General features: G+C 42.6%; 1 protein-coding gene across 7 annotated transcripts in view; it reads left to right on the top strand.

The window, feature by feature from the left end:
- The window catches only part of MEIS3 (Meis homeobox 3), a 113,158-nt gene that overhangs the window by 15,175 nt on the left and 81,592 nt on the right, over nt 1-16,391 (top strand). For 3 of the 7 annotated variants that reach the window (XM_075186868.1, XM_075186867.1, XM_075186869.1), the window contains one exon: nt 4,658-4,774. The exons of the other annotated variants lie outside the window; for them this stretch is intronic. The gene's annotated coding sequence lies outside the window, so the exon portion shown is untranslated. The remainder of the gene's footprint in view (nt 1-4,657; nt 4,775-16,391) is intronic. 7 annotated transcript variants of the gene reach the window in all.

Genomic DNA, 16,391 nt, shown 5'->3' with positions numbered 1-16,391 from the left:
GTTAGCTGCAGATCTTGGCATTAACACGATCAGTCGGGCTTCCATAGATCTCTATTGAAGCAATATGGATGGCTTGCAGTGTGCTTATTTTCTCTGCAGTTCTGCTGTGGCAAAAACTAGCACAAAAAGTAATGAGCTGGCTCTTTGCAACAGCTTACTGGGGGGTTTCTTGGTAGGAAACCCTCCATTTGCTAAATGTGTTGGATCAACCCTCTAATTTGCTGCCTCCACATTGATAACACGAAGGAGAAATTAGGAGACTATGGGAAATATATTCGTTCTCTGGGGTGTGTCTGGAGCATTGGAAAAAATACTTTTTGTTACTTGGTTGTGTGACAATAAGATTGTTATTGAATGTGCTGCTTGTCTGTATTAGAGGACGTGGTCTTCGCCTCAGGCTGTATAACCCTTTAGCCACATGTGGATAGTAAAGGTGACTTGTCCTCACGTTGACCCTCGCCGGACCGCTTTACAAGTGAACTCACCTTGCGTGGCTGTCACTGACCACATTTGATCACCGGAGCGCGAGTAACTGCGGCTAAACGCTAAGCTGTTCCATGTGATGGCTTATTTCCCCCATTTTATTTTAATTGGGGGACAAGGAGAGATCCAGGCGGCAGAGTGTTTGCTAGCAAGAGGAAGACAATCCGATTACTTCCAACTGTGACTACGAGCTGATTAACCTCTGCATAACTGGCTGAACTCGATATTTCATTGTGCATGAGGTTTTTTTGTTTTTTTTTTCTAGTGTATCTGTTAATGCAAACCGGACATCATTGTATTCTGTTCCTGTATAGTAAGACCCAGCTCAACCTGAGGTTTAATAAGAGTGAGCATTAGAAAAAGGCTTTTAAGCATATAAAAATATTGATTTTATTCCTATCTGACTCTGTATTGTCTATTTCTGATATCGGACAATTGTATATGAACCACTCATATGAGTCCCTCCCCATTGGAGCTTACACACTAAGTTCTATACTGCACAAACCTTTTATCTACCATCAAAGCCAGATTATGAACCCAGTGTGGCCGTAGCACTAGTTCCCCTCCCCTGTTCCTGATCTGTCTGTGCCAAAATCCTTTCCCATTGCATTCCCGGCACCTATCCACCAGGTCACTCTATTTAAATTAACATAGAACTACGTCTCTTGTCAACCTCCTCTGAAGACTATGTCACTCGTAGAACAGAAATCGTAAAACAGAAATCTATTCCCTACTGCCCCCACCATCATATTTCCAAGGAACTCCCGTCCCTCCTCCACAAAAATATTCATTTTGATTTGCCCCCACCCCACTTTATTATGGTCCCCAGTAACCCCTACTGCAACTTCACCCAGTCAGATATCCTATTCCCAAAGAGAAGCCCCCATCCAATCAGCCATCCACCTATCCAATATGACTACACTAAAATGCTCCCCCATCAAGTGTTATTAAAAATGCTTTACCTCTACTCTCGGGAAACTCTCTCTGTTGATGCTGATGGGCTGTGGGCTTATTGCAGTCAGATGTCGTTCTCACGTGTGGCCGAGCACCAAAGGCTGTCGGAGAAGCATGTGCAGAGTCCTGATTACAGGAGCCCAGCGTGTAATAACAGTGCAGCATATGACCATGCATGGGCTATGTGGTAAGCACTGTACTGTATAGTCACCAGCAGGGATGGATTTGTTGCACACAGTTCCTTCACGGTAACAGAGAAGGATGAAGTGGGGCATACCTCCTAACTGTCTGTGCAATTGCGACAAATCCCTAATTGCTCTGGACAGACCCCAAATTCGTGACTGTTGCATCAGAATTGGACAGTTGGTAGACTTTGCTCCTCTCCCCTATCTGGTCTTATAGCTTTCATTACCTGCTTCCTAAGGGGCCTTATGGTTCCATGGGCAGCACGATGGTCTAGCAGTTAGCCTCCCAGCACTTGGGTCATGAGTTCCAGGGTATTCAACAGGACCTGTGCTGAAGCACACTCCCAGAAGATGTGCACAGGTGAAAGACCTGAGAGCCGGGCCCCCTTGGATAACCATACATGCCATGTCTTTGTACCTGCTGAAAGCCTTATTTTCTAAAACGGCCTTTATTGTGGCAACAGTGAGCCCTGGAGTAGACTCAAACGTGCCCTGATGAGCTTGTGGATAGTTTTGGTTTCTGCGAGTTTGCTTAACTCCATCCAGTTGGTGTTCAATCACAAACTTTCAAACATCCATGTAAAACCAAGGAAACGTCCAAGTTGTAAGAAAATGAACTGTCCCAGCCAATCCATCTCCAGAGGGTCAGAATGAAATAATGAGACATGGAATTGTCTGCAGAGCTGCTGCTCAAATTGGGGTCCTATAAAGGCATGGTGGAAATATCAAAATCCCTTTCCTGCCTTGGAAGGTCTCCTTGTACACTACTACTCACTTTATTATGTCCATTTTGGAGCCCCAGATGAAGTGAAGCATTGATCAGAAGAGGTCATGCCTGTCATTGTACTGCAGAATGGGAAGGATCATAGTACAATTTTTTGTCCCAGCATCTTCTCTAAACCAGAACCTCAGAATTTTGATGAAGTATGGTCTGATATTGGGTGAGGAGGGTGCATTGGATGACATGCAACTGCCGAAGAGTGTCTCCTCTGACTATCTGCAGTTAGCTTTTGCCCCTGAAGCTCAGTTGAAGTCTTTGCAGATCTGTATTAGTGTTGGCATGGAACACTGGTCTGCAAAGAAGGCAGTGACATCATCTTTTTTGTATGGTCTTTGGGCAGCACAGTGACCTAGTGGGTAGCACTTCTACCTCACAGCACGGGGGTCATGAGTTCGATTCCAGACCATGGCCTTATGTGTGTAGAGTTCGTATGTTCTCCCTGTGTTTGCATGGGTTTCCTCCCACACTCCAAAAACATACCGGTAGGTTAATTGGCTGCTATCAAAATTGACCCTAGTCTCTCCGTATGTGTATGTTAGGGAATTTAGACTGTAAGCTCCAATGGGTAGGGACTGATATAAATAAGTTCTCTGTACAGTGCTGCGGAATTAGCGCTGCTAGATAAATAGCTAATGATGATCGTCCCAGTGTGGCGATCCCGATGATTTCTGGGCTCTGCCTGATGTACTCAGTGAAGAGCTCTATGCAACCAAAAACGACAGGGGACAAGAGGACAGCCTTGCCTGATACAGAAAGATTTAACGTATAAACAGAACAATTCTTCCAGTGTAAACTATGGGAAAACACAATCAATGGCCTTCTCCTGATCAAGACCACCAGGGCCCCATGCACTTGGCAGTACCTGATATAGTGCACTATGGCCAAGGTTGTCTGCAATCCTGCACAACAGGACTTGTCCAGGTGAACAATCTTTCCAATTACAGTCTGTAACCTATTGGCTAACACTTTGAAAATTATCTTGTAGTCCACATTCAGGAGAGAGATGGGATGCCAGTTTTTAAGCAATTGCTTCCCCATCCACTTATACAAGATTGTGATTATCTTCTCCATCAGGGACAAAGGCAAAGCACAGCTGTAGCAGGTCCAGGCCAATGAGATTCCCTGGCGCTTCACACAGTGCTACACAGAGCTCAGCTGGGAGACGATTATTTCCTGAGGTCCTGCCCGACCTAAAGGTTTTCACGATAAAGTTTTCCTCCAGAAATGCAGTGGAAGTGTCCTTGGCTGATTTAATGCAGGTTCAACAGTGTTCGTGATACCTGACAGAAATCTGTTGTGGTCTACAAGTTCTCAGCCGCCATGCCAGTTGGGTACATTTGACTAAAGGGCGAAACAGCTGACATATCAGGAAACTCATCCACCTCGACAAGCTGTTTGTCCAGTTCCTGGTCTGAGACCAACATGTCTACCTTTTTTCTCCAGTCTATTTTTGTGTGAGGGGGTCTGTGGAGAAGTCAACTTTCAGCTTCTTTAAAGGGTTGTGGATGGAGGTTGGGCTCTTTGGCATCTTATCTTCCTTCGGCATCATTCCTCCTTTAAATCATGCCTGCGGAGGGTACAAGAGGTGGATACTTTCTAGGGTTTGCAGCAGCGTGGGAGAGGGTCAGTGCTGCTGTACAGGATGGGGGGGGGGGGTATGTTTATTGGGGAAAGGTAGAGAGGAATGAGGGTAGGGAGTAAGCTGTCCCAGTGGGTGGTGGTGGGTGAGGCAGGTAAGGTTAGAAGCTATAGAGGGGGTTTAAAGGAAGTAACAGTAGATGAGCTGGGTAATGTGATCAGTGAGGTTGGGAGGGGTGAGCAGAGTAAAGTAGCTGGATGGGAGGGGTAACCTGGATTATGTTACCGGTCAGGGTTTACAATCCACCCCATTCTAAACAAAAAGTCCAGACCCCCCCCCTTAGTCCACATTCACTCCTAAACCATGTTATATCTACATGCTTTCAACTGTGATCCTCGTTCACTACATGAAATTGAACTTATTCAAAATCAATGGTAATATTTCACTCATTTAATGCCCTTAATGAACTTTAATTCTCCATGTGATTTCATCTTTTACTAATTCTACAGCTTTATGTAAAATATTGGTGATTAATAAATGTTGCTTAATAATATTATACAATTCTATATGGTGTTTGTCGCACATTTTCTCCGATGTGGACCCAGTATACCACTGGCAATTGCCACTGGCTGATCCATATTCCTGAGTCTAATGGAAATCCTCTGTCTTCAATAGGGAATGCTGCAAGAGAATGATGACCTTTCTGCAGGAGAACCACAGGTCACCGCTCAGCGACTACTCTCCATAGGTGACTGCTGACAGATAGATGAATATAATCTGAGGTCACAACAGGTAGCTTAGACTCAAAATCAGAATCCAATCCAAGGTCAGGGTCGGGGTCAGGCGGCACAGGTGAAAAACAGAATAACAGGAGAAGATCAGGTCAAGAGAAACAGTCAAACAAACTGGATCATTACATAGTGATTCAGTTGACATTAGAATAGTTCCAAGAGCTAAATTATAAAACCTGTTGGTCAGCAACTGGTGAAAGGGCAGTGTTGCCTAAATAGAGACTCAATTTGCCCAAATTCACATTCTTATGATAAAACACACATACCCATAATAAAACACTCTGCGGGAGAGTGCAGATCCTGGGTAAGTGGGAGTACAGCACATGGATAGGTAAGTGACCAGTTACTGGAGCAGAAGAAAAATCTTTTTTCAAAGTGAGGAAAGCAGAGAATGCTTTAGGGGACTATTTAAGAGGGTTAGCCTTTGTCTGGGTCCATCTGGGGACTAGATGTCAAAAAAAATGTACCCCACAAAAGAGGCCTGGGATTGCTAAATTTATCCAGTTTACTATAGAGGTCTTTGTCTCATAGACATTGTAGTACAGTCTTATCAAGTAACCTGTGAGAGGACATATCAGGAAAGAATATGAAGATGTCATTAATGTAGACCATTTTATTTTTATTTGATATTTATATATTTAGATTTTATTTTATTTTTTATATCCGGATTAACTCTATCTCTGTGAGGAGAGGATCCAGACAGAAAGTCAATGGCAGTCCTATGGATGAAGGACCGTAATTTCAGGTTTACACTGTCCCCATCATTCTCATTGTGTAAGGCGCACAATAGTCCACAGCGCCAGACAGAGTTACATAAAACACGCACATAAAACAGAAGGGGTCAGATGAGGTTGATGAACGAGGTGCAGATACGAGACAAAGGGTAAAGAGGACACTGCTTGAGAGAGCTTGGCACCTAGAGGGAGAGGGCAATGCTGAGACAATAGGGGCATGTGGGACCGAAGCTGGTAGAACATCCAGTAGGAGTAGTATCAGGTGGGAGTAGGATAGATTATAGTCAAGAGAAAGCAGTTGTAGGTTAGAGGAGAGTCTGATCAGACAGAGTAAGGCGACCCATAAGTGAGGAGCAGCACGGGAGAAGTCTTAGAGGCAGGAGTGAGAGGTGGTTACTAGAGCGTAGGAGAGGGGTAGGTTAGAGGCAGATAGAAGAGGGTGAGGGGGAGTGTAACTTGTGACGAGGTCAAAAATATATAAAGGGGAGGAGTTGGTGAGGACTTTGGTGAAAGTCGTTCCCAACCTTACTCTTAAGTGACACAGGCGACATGGGGGACGACTCTTTATAGGTAGTAGTAAGAACAGGAAGAACCCCTTAAATTGTTTACGCAATTCAAATCAAGAAGTGGAATGTGTTTCTAAAGCCAAAGAAGCTGCACATTAAAGGTATTGGGGAGATCCATCAATATACGATGGAATTAAAATCTCCTAACATCGGCATACTTAAATTGTTAAGTAATTCCACAAACTCTCCAATCTGTTACAAATGTAATTTTAAATTTAGGCAACTTGGGGCGATTCTGCTCTCCGGAAAATGTACGCATCTCCTATTCTTCTCATTAAGCAATGCATTTTCAATAGGTGCAGAAAGCCTATTGAAATGCACATAGAAATGAATGAGAGGGCTCAGACAATTTCAAACAATGCTCACATGCCGGCCGGGTGTATTTTGGTGATCGGGTACTGACCTCCAGCCACATAGATAGCCGTGGCATTAGTGGCAAATAAATGCATTATTAATGCAGAAAAGGGCATGCTGGTGCTTCTAGTTTCACAATAGTATTTAATTTACTTATGTATTTATTTAATGCAGCATTTTCTCATTCATTTCATTTGCCAAAGCATTTCTTTAGACTTTCTTCACTGAAGACTTTGCAAGCGATTTTTGGGACAATCACATGATAAAGACCGTTCGGCCCGGTATTTCATTAGTGTGTACGCTCCAACGATGAGCGGTCCAAAGCGCATCATATTGTTTCATTTGATTTTTAAACTGAGCTAAAAATCTTGATCAACGCTGGAACAATGTCGTTCCAATCCTGCGGTGTGTATGTACTCAGGACCAGCAGTGTCCATAGATCTCTCTGCAGAGTTACGGTCTCTTCAGCCGATGGTTATGACAGATGAAGAGCACAGATGTGAAGGTAAATCATGTTTAGTGTGTACACAAGAATGGGCAGCCGTTGGTAAAATCGTTAAGGATATCGCATTGGGAGCAATTTTGTATAGTGTGTAGCCAGCCTTACTGGTAGATTAATTGTTTTCTGACTAATTTGACCTCCTACGCACGTTGGTCAATTTGGTCTAAAACCACCAAATTGACTACTGAAATTGCCATGTGTGAGGCTAGCATAACATAGTTTTCTGAATTAGGCTAATTATCTAATGATGCCAAACTAGAAAGCTATGTTACCCAACAATGTCATGGCTTGCTTATTTTAGAATGCAACATGTTTTATACCATATTATTATTTTTGCCAATCACTATTCTGTTGTGCTACATTACTTTATATTGCTTTTCCTATGTTTGTTTGTTTGTTTTTAAAATAATCCTGATTATTTTTGTTTCTGTTTATTTTGCCAGTGATGGGACCGTTATTTCAGTTTAGTTGTGGTGTGAAGGTTTACATTGGTATGAATAGTCTTTAGAATTACATGAAACACTTGCCCTATGAACTTGCTTTCTGCACTGTGTATCACCAGTGGCCTGTCTCTGCTTATCACACGACTTGTTTATGTATGTATGTATGTAACGCACACTGGGGTCAGAACTAGCTGTACATGTGCCACACTGGGGGAAGAAGGAAATTGGAGAAGAGGTCGGAGGCCCCCAATTCTCACTTAGGATGGGGCCTGGGCCACTGACTCCTAGCGAAAATACCTCACTGAAGAGGTGAGTGTAATCTGATCTCCATTGAAGAGCTCCTTCCTGGCCCTGTGTTTGAAACAAGACTATTTATGGTCAAACCGTTTGTAAAATTAGCAGAATAACCCAATACGCTCTCTGCCTTTATAGTATGGAGAGCCTTGTGTATGAATGCAACTGTCTGATTATATGTACTACAGTGTGTGTGTGTGTGTGTGTGTGTGTGTGTGTGTATGTATATGTGTGTGTGTGTGTATATATATATATATATATATATATATATATATATATATATATATATATATATATATATATATATATATATATATATATATATATATATATTTGGACTCTAGGGGGTAAATGTATCAAGCTGAGAGTTTTTTGGCGGTTTTTGAAAAACCTGTAAGATTCTAGATATAATTTATTTTGTACATTCTACAGAATGAAAGCTAGAATCTGATTGGTTGCTAAGGGCAACATCTCCACTTTTCAAACCCGCCGGAAAACTCTCGGCTTGATACATTTACCCCTAGATGTTTGAGTGTGTGTAGACCTGGAATCAAACAGGGACATATATAATATTTAAAAAGTTGCATATAGAGAGTTTGGTAAAGTACTTGTGAGACTTTGTAATGTCCTTCACATTTCTGATATAGTATGTATTATGTAGCGCAGCGCAGTCTATCAGGATGGGATATGTGTTAACAGATGTGTTCATTGGAGGAGTGACTGTGACTTGTGCCACTAGAATTATATGATGTCATTGGAGGAGTGACTGTGACTTGTACCACTAGAATTATATGATGTCATTGGAGGAGTGACTGTGACTTGTGCCACTAGAATTATATAATGTCATTGGAGGAGTGACTGTGAATTGTGCCACTAGAATTATATGATGTCATTGGAGGAGTGACTGTGAATTGTGCCACTAGAATTAGATGATGTCATTGGGGGAGTGCCTGTGACTTGTGCCACTAGAATTAGATGATGTCATTGGGGGAGTGCCTGTGACTTGTGCCACTAGAATTAGATGATGTCATTGGGGGAGTGCCTGTGACTTGTGCCACTAGAATTAGATGATGTCATTGGAGGAGTGCCTGTGACTTGTGCCACTAGAATTATATAATGTCATTGGGGGAGTGACTGTGACTTGTGCCACTAGAATTAGATGATGTCATTGGGGGAGTGCCTGTGACTTGTGCCACTAGAATTAGATGATGTCATTGGAGGAGTGCCTGTGACTTGTGCCACTAGAATTAGATGATGTCATTGGAGGAGTGCCTGTGACTTGTGCCACTAGAATTAGATGATGTCATTGGGGGAGTGCCTGTGACTTGTGCCACTAGAATTAGATGATGTCATTGGGGGAGTGCCTGTGACTTGTGCCACTAGAATTAGATGATGTCATTGGGGGAGTGCCTGTGACTTGTGCCACTAGAATTAGATGATGTCATTGGAGGAGTGCCTGTGACTTGTGCCACTAGAATTATATAATGTCATTGGGGGAGTGACTGTGACTTGTGCCACTAGAATTATATGATTTCATTGGGGGAGTGACTGTGACTTGTGCCACTAGAATTATATAATGTCATTGGGGGAGTGACTGTGACTTGTGCCACTAGAATTAGATGATGTCATTGGGGGAGTGACTGTGACTTGTGCCACTAGAATTATATAATGTCATTGGGGGAGTGACTGTGACTTGTGCCACTAGAATTAGATGATGTCATTGGGGGAGTGACTGTGACTTGTTGCTCTCCATGTACATGGTGTCAATAGTAGGGGTATTTATGAGATGTGAGCTGTAGCACCACATTTTTGGGGTGATGTTGAAGACAGTGGCTATAAGGGGTGATATGGAGCATACTGATGTGATGTAATTTTGATGTGTGCCTGTGAGACATTGGTTTTACTTCCACATTTATGCTTAAAAAGTAATGTACAAATAATCAGATGTAACCTACAAGATGAGTTTTTTGTTTTCTTTTTAGTGTTTATATAAAAAAAAAAAAAAAACATTTTTTAAATGAAATCATTCCAGTGTTGCTTTTTCACTATTTGTCGGCAAACCTCCAAGTATATGTGTGTTTTTAATGCAAATTAAAATGTGTGTTTGTTTTTGTTCACTTGGAAGTGTGCAATAAGCCCAGGGTTTTGGTTTGTATATGCTACATAAGCTAAAGAAATATCCAGTCCATACATGTGTGTAACAGGATACGTGTGTGTGAACATAGTGTATTGTGTATGGATTAGCACAATTGTATAAATAACCGATCACTGCATGTGCGTGTGCATAAGAAATACTTGTAGTCTTTGGTGATTTTGAGTATTAGAGGGGGGGCTGCTAGTTTGAGAGGGTCTCTGAGGTTACCACATTAACCTTTGACCTACGCAGACCTGGGTTCAAATCCCAGCTGAGCTCCCAAAGTCGAATGAGTTTGGTAATTATCAGCTCCATCCCCAGAGGGCTTTTATCTCCAGCAGAAATCCAGTCCTCAATTAGCCCTGTGGAGGAGAAGGGCCCCGTGTTAGAATAGCAGAGGGTAATACAGGACACTCAGAGGTAGTGTCACATTCCACTCGGTGCTAGAGAGAGCTTCCAGGTGATGCCGTGCTCTTGTAACTGATATTATCAGGGTGTAAACACTACAGAAGAAGTGGTGGATTCATGGGCTTAACCTCAAGCGAAGATGGTAGCACGGTGGCTTAGTGGTTAGCACGGTGGCTTAGTGGTTAGCACTTCTGCCTCACAGCACTGGGGTCATGAGTTCGATTCCCGACCATGGCCTTATCTGTGTGGAGTTTGTATGTTCTCCCCGTGTTTGCGTGGGTTTGTTCCGGGTGCTCCGGTTTCCTCCCACACTCCAAAAACATACTGGTAGGTTAATTGACTGCTGAGAAAATTAATGTGTGTGTGTGTGTGTTTTATGGAATTTAGATTATAAGCTCCAATGGGACAGGGACTGATGTGAATAACAACTAGTCTCTGTACAGCCTGTGGAATTGGTGGCGCTATATAAATAATTGGTGATGATCATGGTAATCATAGCTGCTACCGTTTATCTCCTCTTCATCATTATCATCACCATCACCATTTATTTATATAGCGCCACTAATTCCGCAGCGCTGTACAGACAACTCGCCCACATCAGTCCCTGCCCCATTGGAGCTTACAATCTAAATCCACTACCAGTTAACCTACCAGTATGTTTTTGAAGTGTGTGAGGAAACCGGAGCACCCAGAGGAAACCCACGCAAACACGGGGAGAACATACAAACTCCATACAGATAAGGCCATGGTCGGGAATTGAACTCATGACCCCAGTGCTGTAAGGCAGAAGTGCTAACCACTTTGCCACCGTGCTGCCCACCTCTTCCCTATTTATTTTGCTTCATATTATTCACTTGCTTTGCATGCAATATTATTTATATTAGAAGCAATACATGTCCGTTGTGGTGCAGACAGATTTAGACGAGTTGTTTCATTCTGATCATGCTGGGGCAATATGCATTTTAGCAAGACAAAATGGAGACACATATGCTAATATAGTAGGACATAACTGACCTTAAAGGAGAGAGGTTTGGAAGTTTGGTGGACAAGACTTAGGAAATGCTTGCTTTTAGTTAAAAATACGGTCCATAAAGACCAAGATTTGGGCCCCAAACTGACTGTGCATGTATTGGAGGTAGCCATGTTTGTTTGGTGACAAAAACCCTCAGAGGTGGAACTTTGCAGACCAGTCTCAAGGGGAGCCAGACAAGATGGCTGTTGGCATAGAGGCTTTAGGACATGATGGAGCCCACCAGCTCCAGGCAGATATTATTATGGGGAAAATATTATTTATGGTACTAAAATGAAGTTGAGCAAGACAAGTGGTTCCGCTACACGATTTGATGGTTAATAGCACAAGATGGGGGAAAGATGGAGCCTCACAAAACAAGATGGAGGAACTGCGACACCACACAGGTTACCAAAATAGCAAGATGTATCTTGAGAAGATAAATATTTAGCAGGATATGAAGGATCTGAGCAGGACTTTGAATGTTATGAGAACCAAACTGAGATTGTCAGGACGTGAATAAGGTTAGAAGGACAAGATAGCGTGGCCTTTGCACATTTTGGAGAATCGGTACAAGAAAGTCCTGGTGTTGCACATATTGTAGCACATGGTGATACTCAGTGGGGTTCACTAAATGAGCATTGAGACCGCGATAAACCGAATATGTACAATCGGGGAGAATAGGAAGACGGGATCTGCAGGTATCCCCAGTCAGAAGCGTTTCTTTACCAGCAGGGAGGGGGGGACGACGACTGAAAATTGCATCTCTAGCAGGACCTGTCAGAGGCCAGCGAAGAGTAATGAGTGCAGCGGTTCTCTTCATTAACATAAAGTCATTTACTTGATCAATGGTCCCCCAGCAGTAAACAACAATCTTTAATCCATAGACGAGCTGATTGGCTTTTGCCATCCCTGGGAGCTGAGAGCACAGCGATCCGCCTGACAATAAGGGAAGAAAAATGTTAGCTCGTACCCCACAGCCGAGCACAGCCTGGAAAATTAAAATGGGGGGGCGGGGAGGCTAGAGAGGGAGAGGAGGGGAGATGGATGATAGAGAGGGGAAGACGGGGGAGTGAGAGAAACTGCATTTCGAGGGAGAGACTGGGAGAGCAAGAACAATATATATAAAAAAAAGTTCTAAAACACTGAAAGCACCCTGCTATGTGACAGCTTTAACGTAACCTACGCCATCGCTCGGGACCGGTTGCCATCATGTTAGCATGTAATCCATTGTGGTAACGTGTACCTTATCATGCCTCTTTTCTTAACTTGGGGTTGTTCTGATAGGCGAGTGATCTACCCCCAACTCGTCATGCCAGGAAATGACATTGCCACATTTTAAAACCATGTACGGTTTAATGCTGGCTGAGAAATTCCCGCATTCGTATAAGGAATCGGCAATACAAGTGTTGAGTTTTCTCAGGGTGTCCACGCAAATAACTGTCTTGGGCGTGACACTGTTGTACCCAAAATCCAGCCTTTTCCAGGATCGAAATGTATTGTAATCACACTGGTAGAATGTAAAATGTGAAACGATGCAACGCTATTCTTTTTTTTTTGTTTTTGTTTTTTTTTTTTTAACATATTTGTAAAGATAGCCACATGTTTGGTCAGTCAGTATGGTGGAAATGTACCAAAGTGGCTCCGGCTCTACCACGTCCGAGTTGCTTCATACACCCAGGGGTATATTTACTAAACTGCGGGTTTGAAAAAGTGCAGATGTTGCCTATAGCAACCAATCAGATTCTAGCTGTCATTTATTTAGTACCTTCTACAAAATGACAGCTAGAATCTGATTGGTTGCTATAGCCAACATCTCCACTTTTTCAAACCCGCCGTTTAGTAAATCTAGCCCCCAGTGATCATTCTGAGCGATAAAAGCCCAATTGTGTGCAGGCTCGTCAGCCAGTTGTGTCTAGTGGCGTCCCCCTTGATTTGGCTGCTTGGCATGACCCACGAGTGACCTGATCTGTCTAATTTGGCAAACCACAAGTGTTGCTATATTGACAACAGATGTAGGCAGTTGACTAACATGTTGAAAGACTGGATCAACTCGTGTAAGGCTCTGGAAAAAGAAAAATATCAGTGTTAAAATATAATTCTCCAACACTAATCATCGATTTGAAAGTAACCTGTGAAATGTAATTTGGATTATTTATCTGCTAGACCTTTGCTTGCAAATAGGGAACACTGATTTCTTCTTTACAAGAGGTGAACGGTGTAAATGGTCATCGCTTTGGTGTGTGGAGCGTCTTGCTGCCCGTAGCCATCTTTAAAGTCTACAGTGGTAGAATATTCTTCTTTCTGCAGAGTATTGCACACTGTTGTAGGAACAGGAATCTGGGTTATTACATTTATTTAATGGGCACTGTGCTGTGTTTGGCAGTACTGCGCCACCTTGTATGTTAGAGCAGTTTAATGAACGCTATGTTATGCAGGTGGCAGGTGCGACAGTATGAGATAGAGGAGAGTGGATATAAACAGCCTTAGAAGCACAAAAAGTGATTAGGAGGGAGGCAGGATGGTGAAAAATGAATGTTGGTAGCAGAGTAATTTGCCAGCTATCCGAGGTGATAGATGGCGCAGGCGGGTAATCAATGCTTGGAGTGCGTGCCGAAGGGAAATGGAGCAATATGTGGAGTACAGCTTTCTCCGGAGGCGGAGGGAGAGCAGTCGGGGGAATGGAAGGGAAAGAAAAATGTTTTCTCCGTTGACCAGCCTTGTGCCTGTGCCGGCCGACAAGGGATTTTAATTATCGGACTGTTCCCTGCAAACCCTCATAGCTCACAGGAACAGAGTCGGGGAGAAGATGGATGAGAGAGACGGGCACTTCAATCTGCTGTATGAGACGTGTAAATCCTCTGTCTGTAATTCAAAGCAGCCACTTTCCTGCTGGAGACATTTCTACTGTGAATACAGCAACGTGCACCCAAAGACTCCTGTTCATGTATATAATATGTGACCCCTTCCAATGCTCTGCACCCACTTAATTCACTGTTGAACTTACCTGGGCTGAATTAATTAATTGATGTTTAAAAATAAAACACCCTTCTCATCATTTAATGTGAGAATATTTTGCATTTTTCTGTATAGCCCATCTCTTTAAGTCAGTAAATTCATTTATCTCCTTCTAATTCTACTCCAATCCCTCTATATAATATATATCTCTATTTCTCCTCCTCCTACGCCTTCATAGTACCTCCCTCTAACTCATTATTTCATCATCATTTATTTATATAGCGCCAACATATTCCGTAGCGCTTTACAATTGGGGACAAACATAATAAACTAATAAACAAACTGGGTAAAACAGATAAAGAGGTGAGAAGGCCCCTGCTCGCAAGCTTACAATCTATCTTATTTCATATAAACTATCCCTATCATTTACTCCAAATAGCCCTCTCTTTATAACTTTTTTATTTGTACCTCTCATGTTCCCTCCCTATAACTCCGCCTATTATTCTTTATAATATCTTCTTATTCTTACTATTGTTCTATATAACATCTCTTATAATTTCTAATATTGCTTCATATAACTCGGCCTATACTGTCCTACTGTTTATTACCTGCTATGACTCCATTTAATCCTTCGGGTTACATGGTATAACCCCTCCATGTAACTCCAAACCCTTCAATTAATTGATGTGTTTTTCATATCCGTTGTTTTAGCCCAGATAACAGCAATAGTTACTTTTAAGTGGGAAGTTCAGGAGCAGAATATTTTGTACTGTTTAAGAGGGGGCTCTGTTGGAGAATGTGTTCCTCCTCTTATAACTTGTTGTTCCATATAATTCCTCCTGTTAGTCCCTACAACCCATCCTTATTAATCCAATTCAGACTCTTCAGCTACAAAGCCCGCAGCCTTCCTCTCCCCTCTACATTTCAAACCTCCTCTCTCTCCACACTCCGTCCCGCACTCTCGGCTCCTCCCTCGACTGGCGCTTCATCACCCCACACATAGCCACATCACACTCCGGCCGTCAGGATTCTCCCGTGCCACTCCACACCTATGGAACACGCTCTCACGTCCAATCAAACTCTTCACCTGCCTCCAATGCTTCAAACGTTGCTAAAAACCCACCTTTTCATCAAAGCCAGTCTTCCTCCTATCTCCACTCCCACTGACCCATCCTCCCTACACCCACATTCTCACTCTGACACCCCTTCATGTCTCAGCCTCAGCCCTCCCCATTAGATTGTGAGTTCTCATGAGCAGTGCCCTCCATCCTATTGTCTATTTGTCTGCTCCTACCTCTTCCACCTGTGCGTCCTAGTCTTTTTCCTCCTCCATGTTCTTTACGACCCCTATTCTACACCCTGCCTATATTACCTTTGTGCACATTGTTATGCTTGATGTATATCCGTTACTTAGCCTGTTGTCTTTATGTGCTTTACCTCCCCACTCTATGGCGCTATGGACTTTTGTGGCGCCTTTTACTATATAAATGATAAAACTCCTGTTACCGCCTATTTCTCTGTTACACTCTATTACTCCTATAGTTACTCCATATAAGTGCTTATACCCATTGGCGTTTATTACACGTGTTTAGCGCTTTTAACGCTAGAAAACACAATGGGTCTGACACTGGAAAGCATTGTTTCTAGTGTCGCCATACCCACTAGTGTTCCGGCTGTTAAGATGTATAGTGTGCTATTTTTTTTTTAAACGCATTGGGACAGCTTACAGTGATCGCCAAACGAGTTTGACGTCTGTTTTTGCTAACGTTAAAAACACAAACACAATGCCACTGGGTGCGTGGCCTACCTCTTCCAGTAACTCATGTTACTTTATTTAACTCTTTCTATAACTATATATGTAACTAATGACCTATATGTTTTCCTGCTATTTTCTATATTGCTTCCTGTTACTCCCTAGAAATCCTCCTGTTACTCCCTAGAAATCCTCCTGTTACTCCCTAGAAATCCTCCTGTTACTTTCTAGAAATCCTTCTGTTACTCCCTAGAAATCCTCCTGTTATTCAATTTAATACATCCTGTTACTTTACATAACTACCTCTATTGTTTGTTGTTGTTCTGTGTTACTTTAATTCTTTATTAATCATATTAATGAAAACATTTTTTTTTCTATTATCTTAAATTGAAAGCAATGCTAGAAAAATATATCCAGGTTAGTGTGTGTGTGTGTGTGTGTGTGTGTGTGTGTCCAGGTTAGT

This window comes from Mixophyes fleayi, chromosome 9, assembly GCF_038048845.1.
Source record: "Mixophyes fleayi isolate aMixFle1 chromosome 9, aMixFle1.hap1, whole genome shotgun sequence".
Taxonomy (NCBI): domain Eukaryota; kingdom Metazoa; phylum Chordata; class Amphibia; order Anura; family Limnodynastidae; genus Mixophyes; species Mixophyes fleayi.
This window is presented reverse-complemented; position numbering and strand designations above follow the sequence as displayed.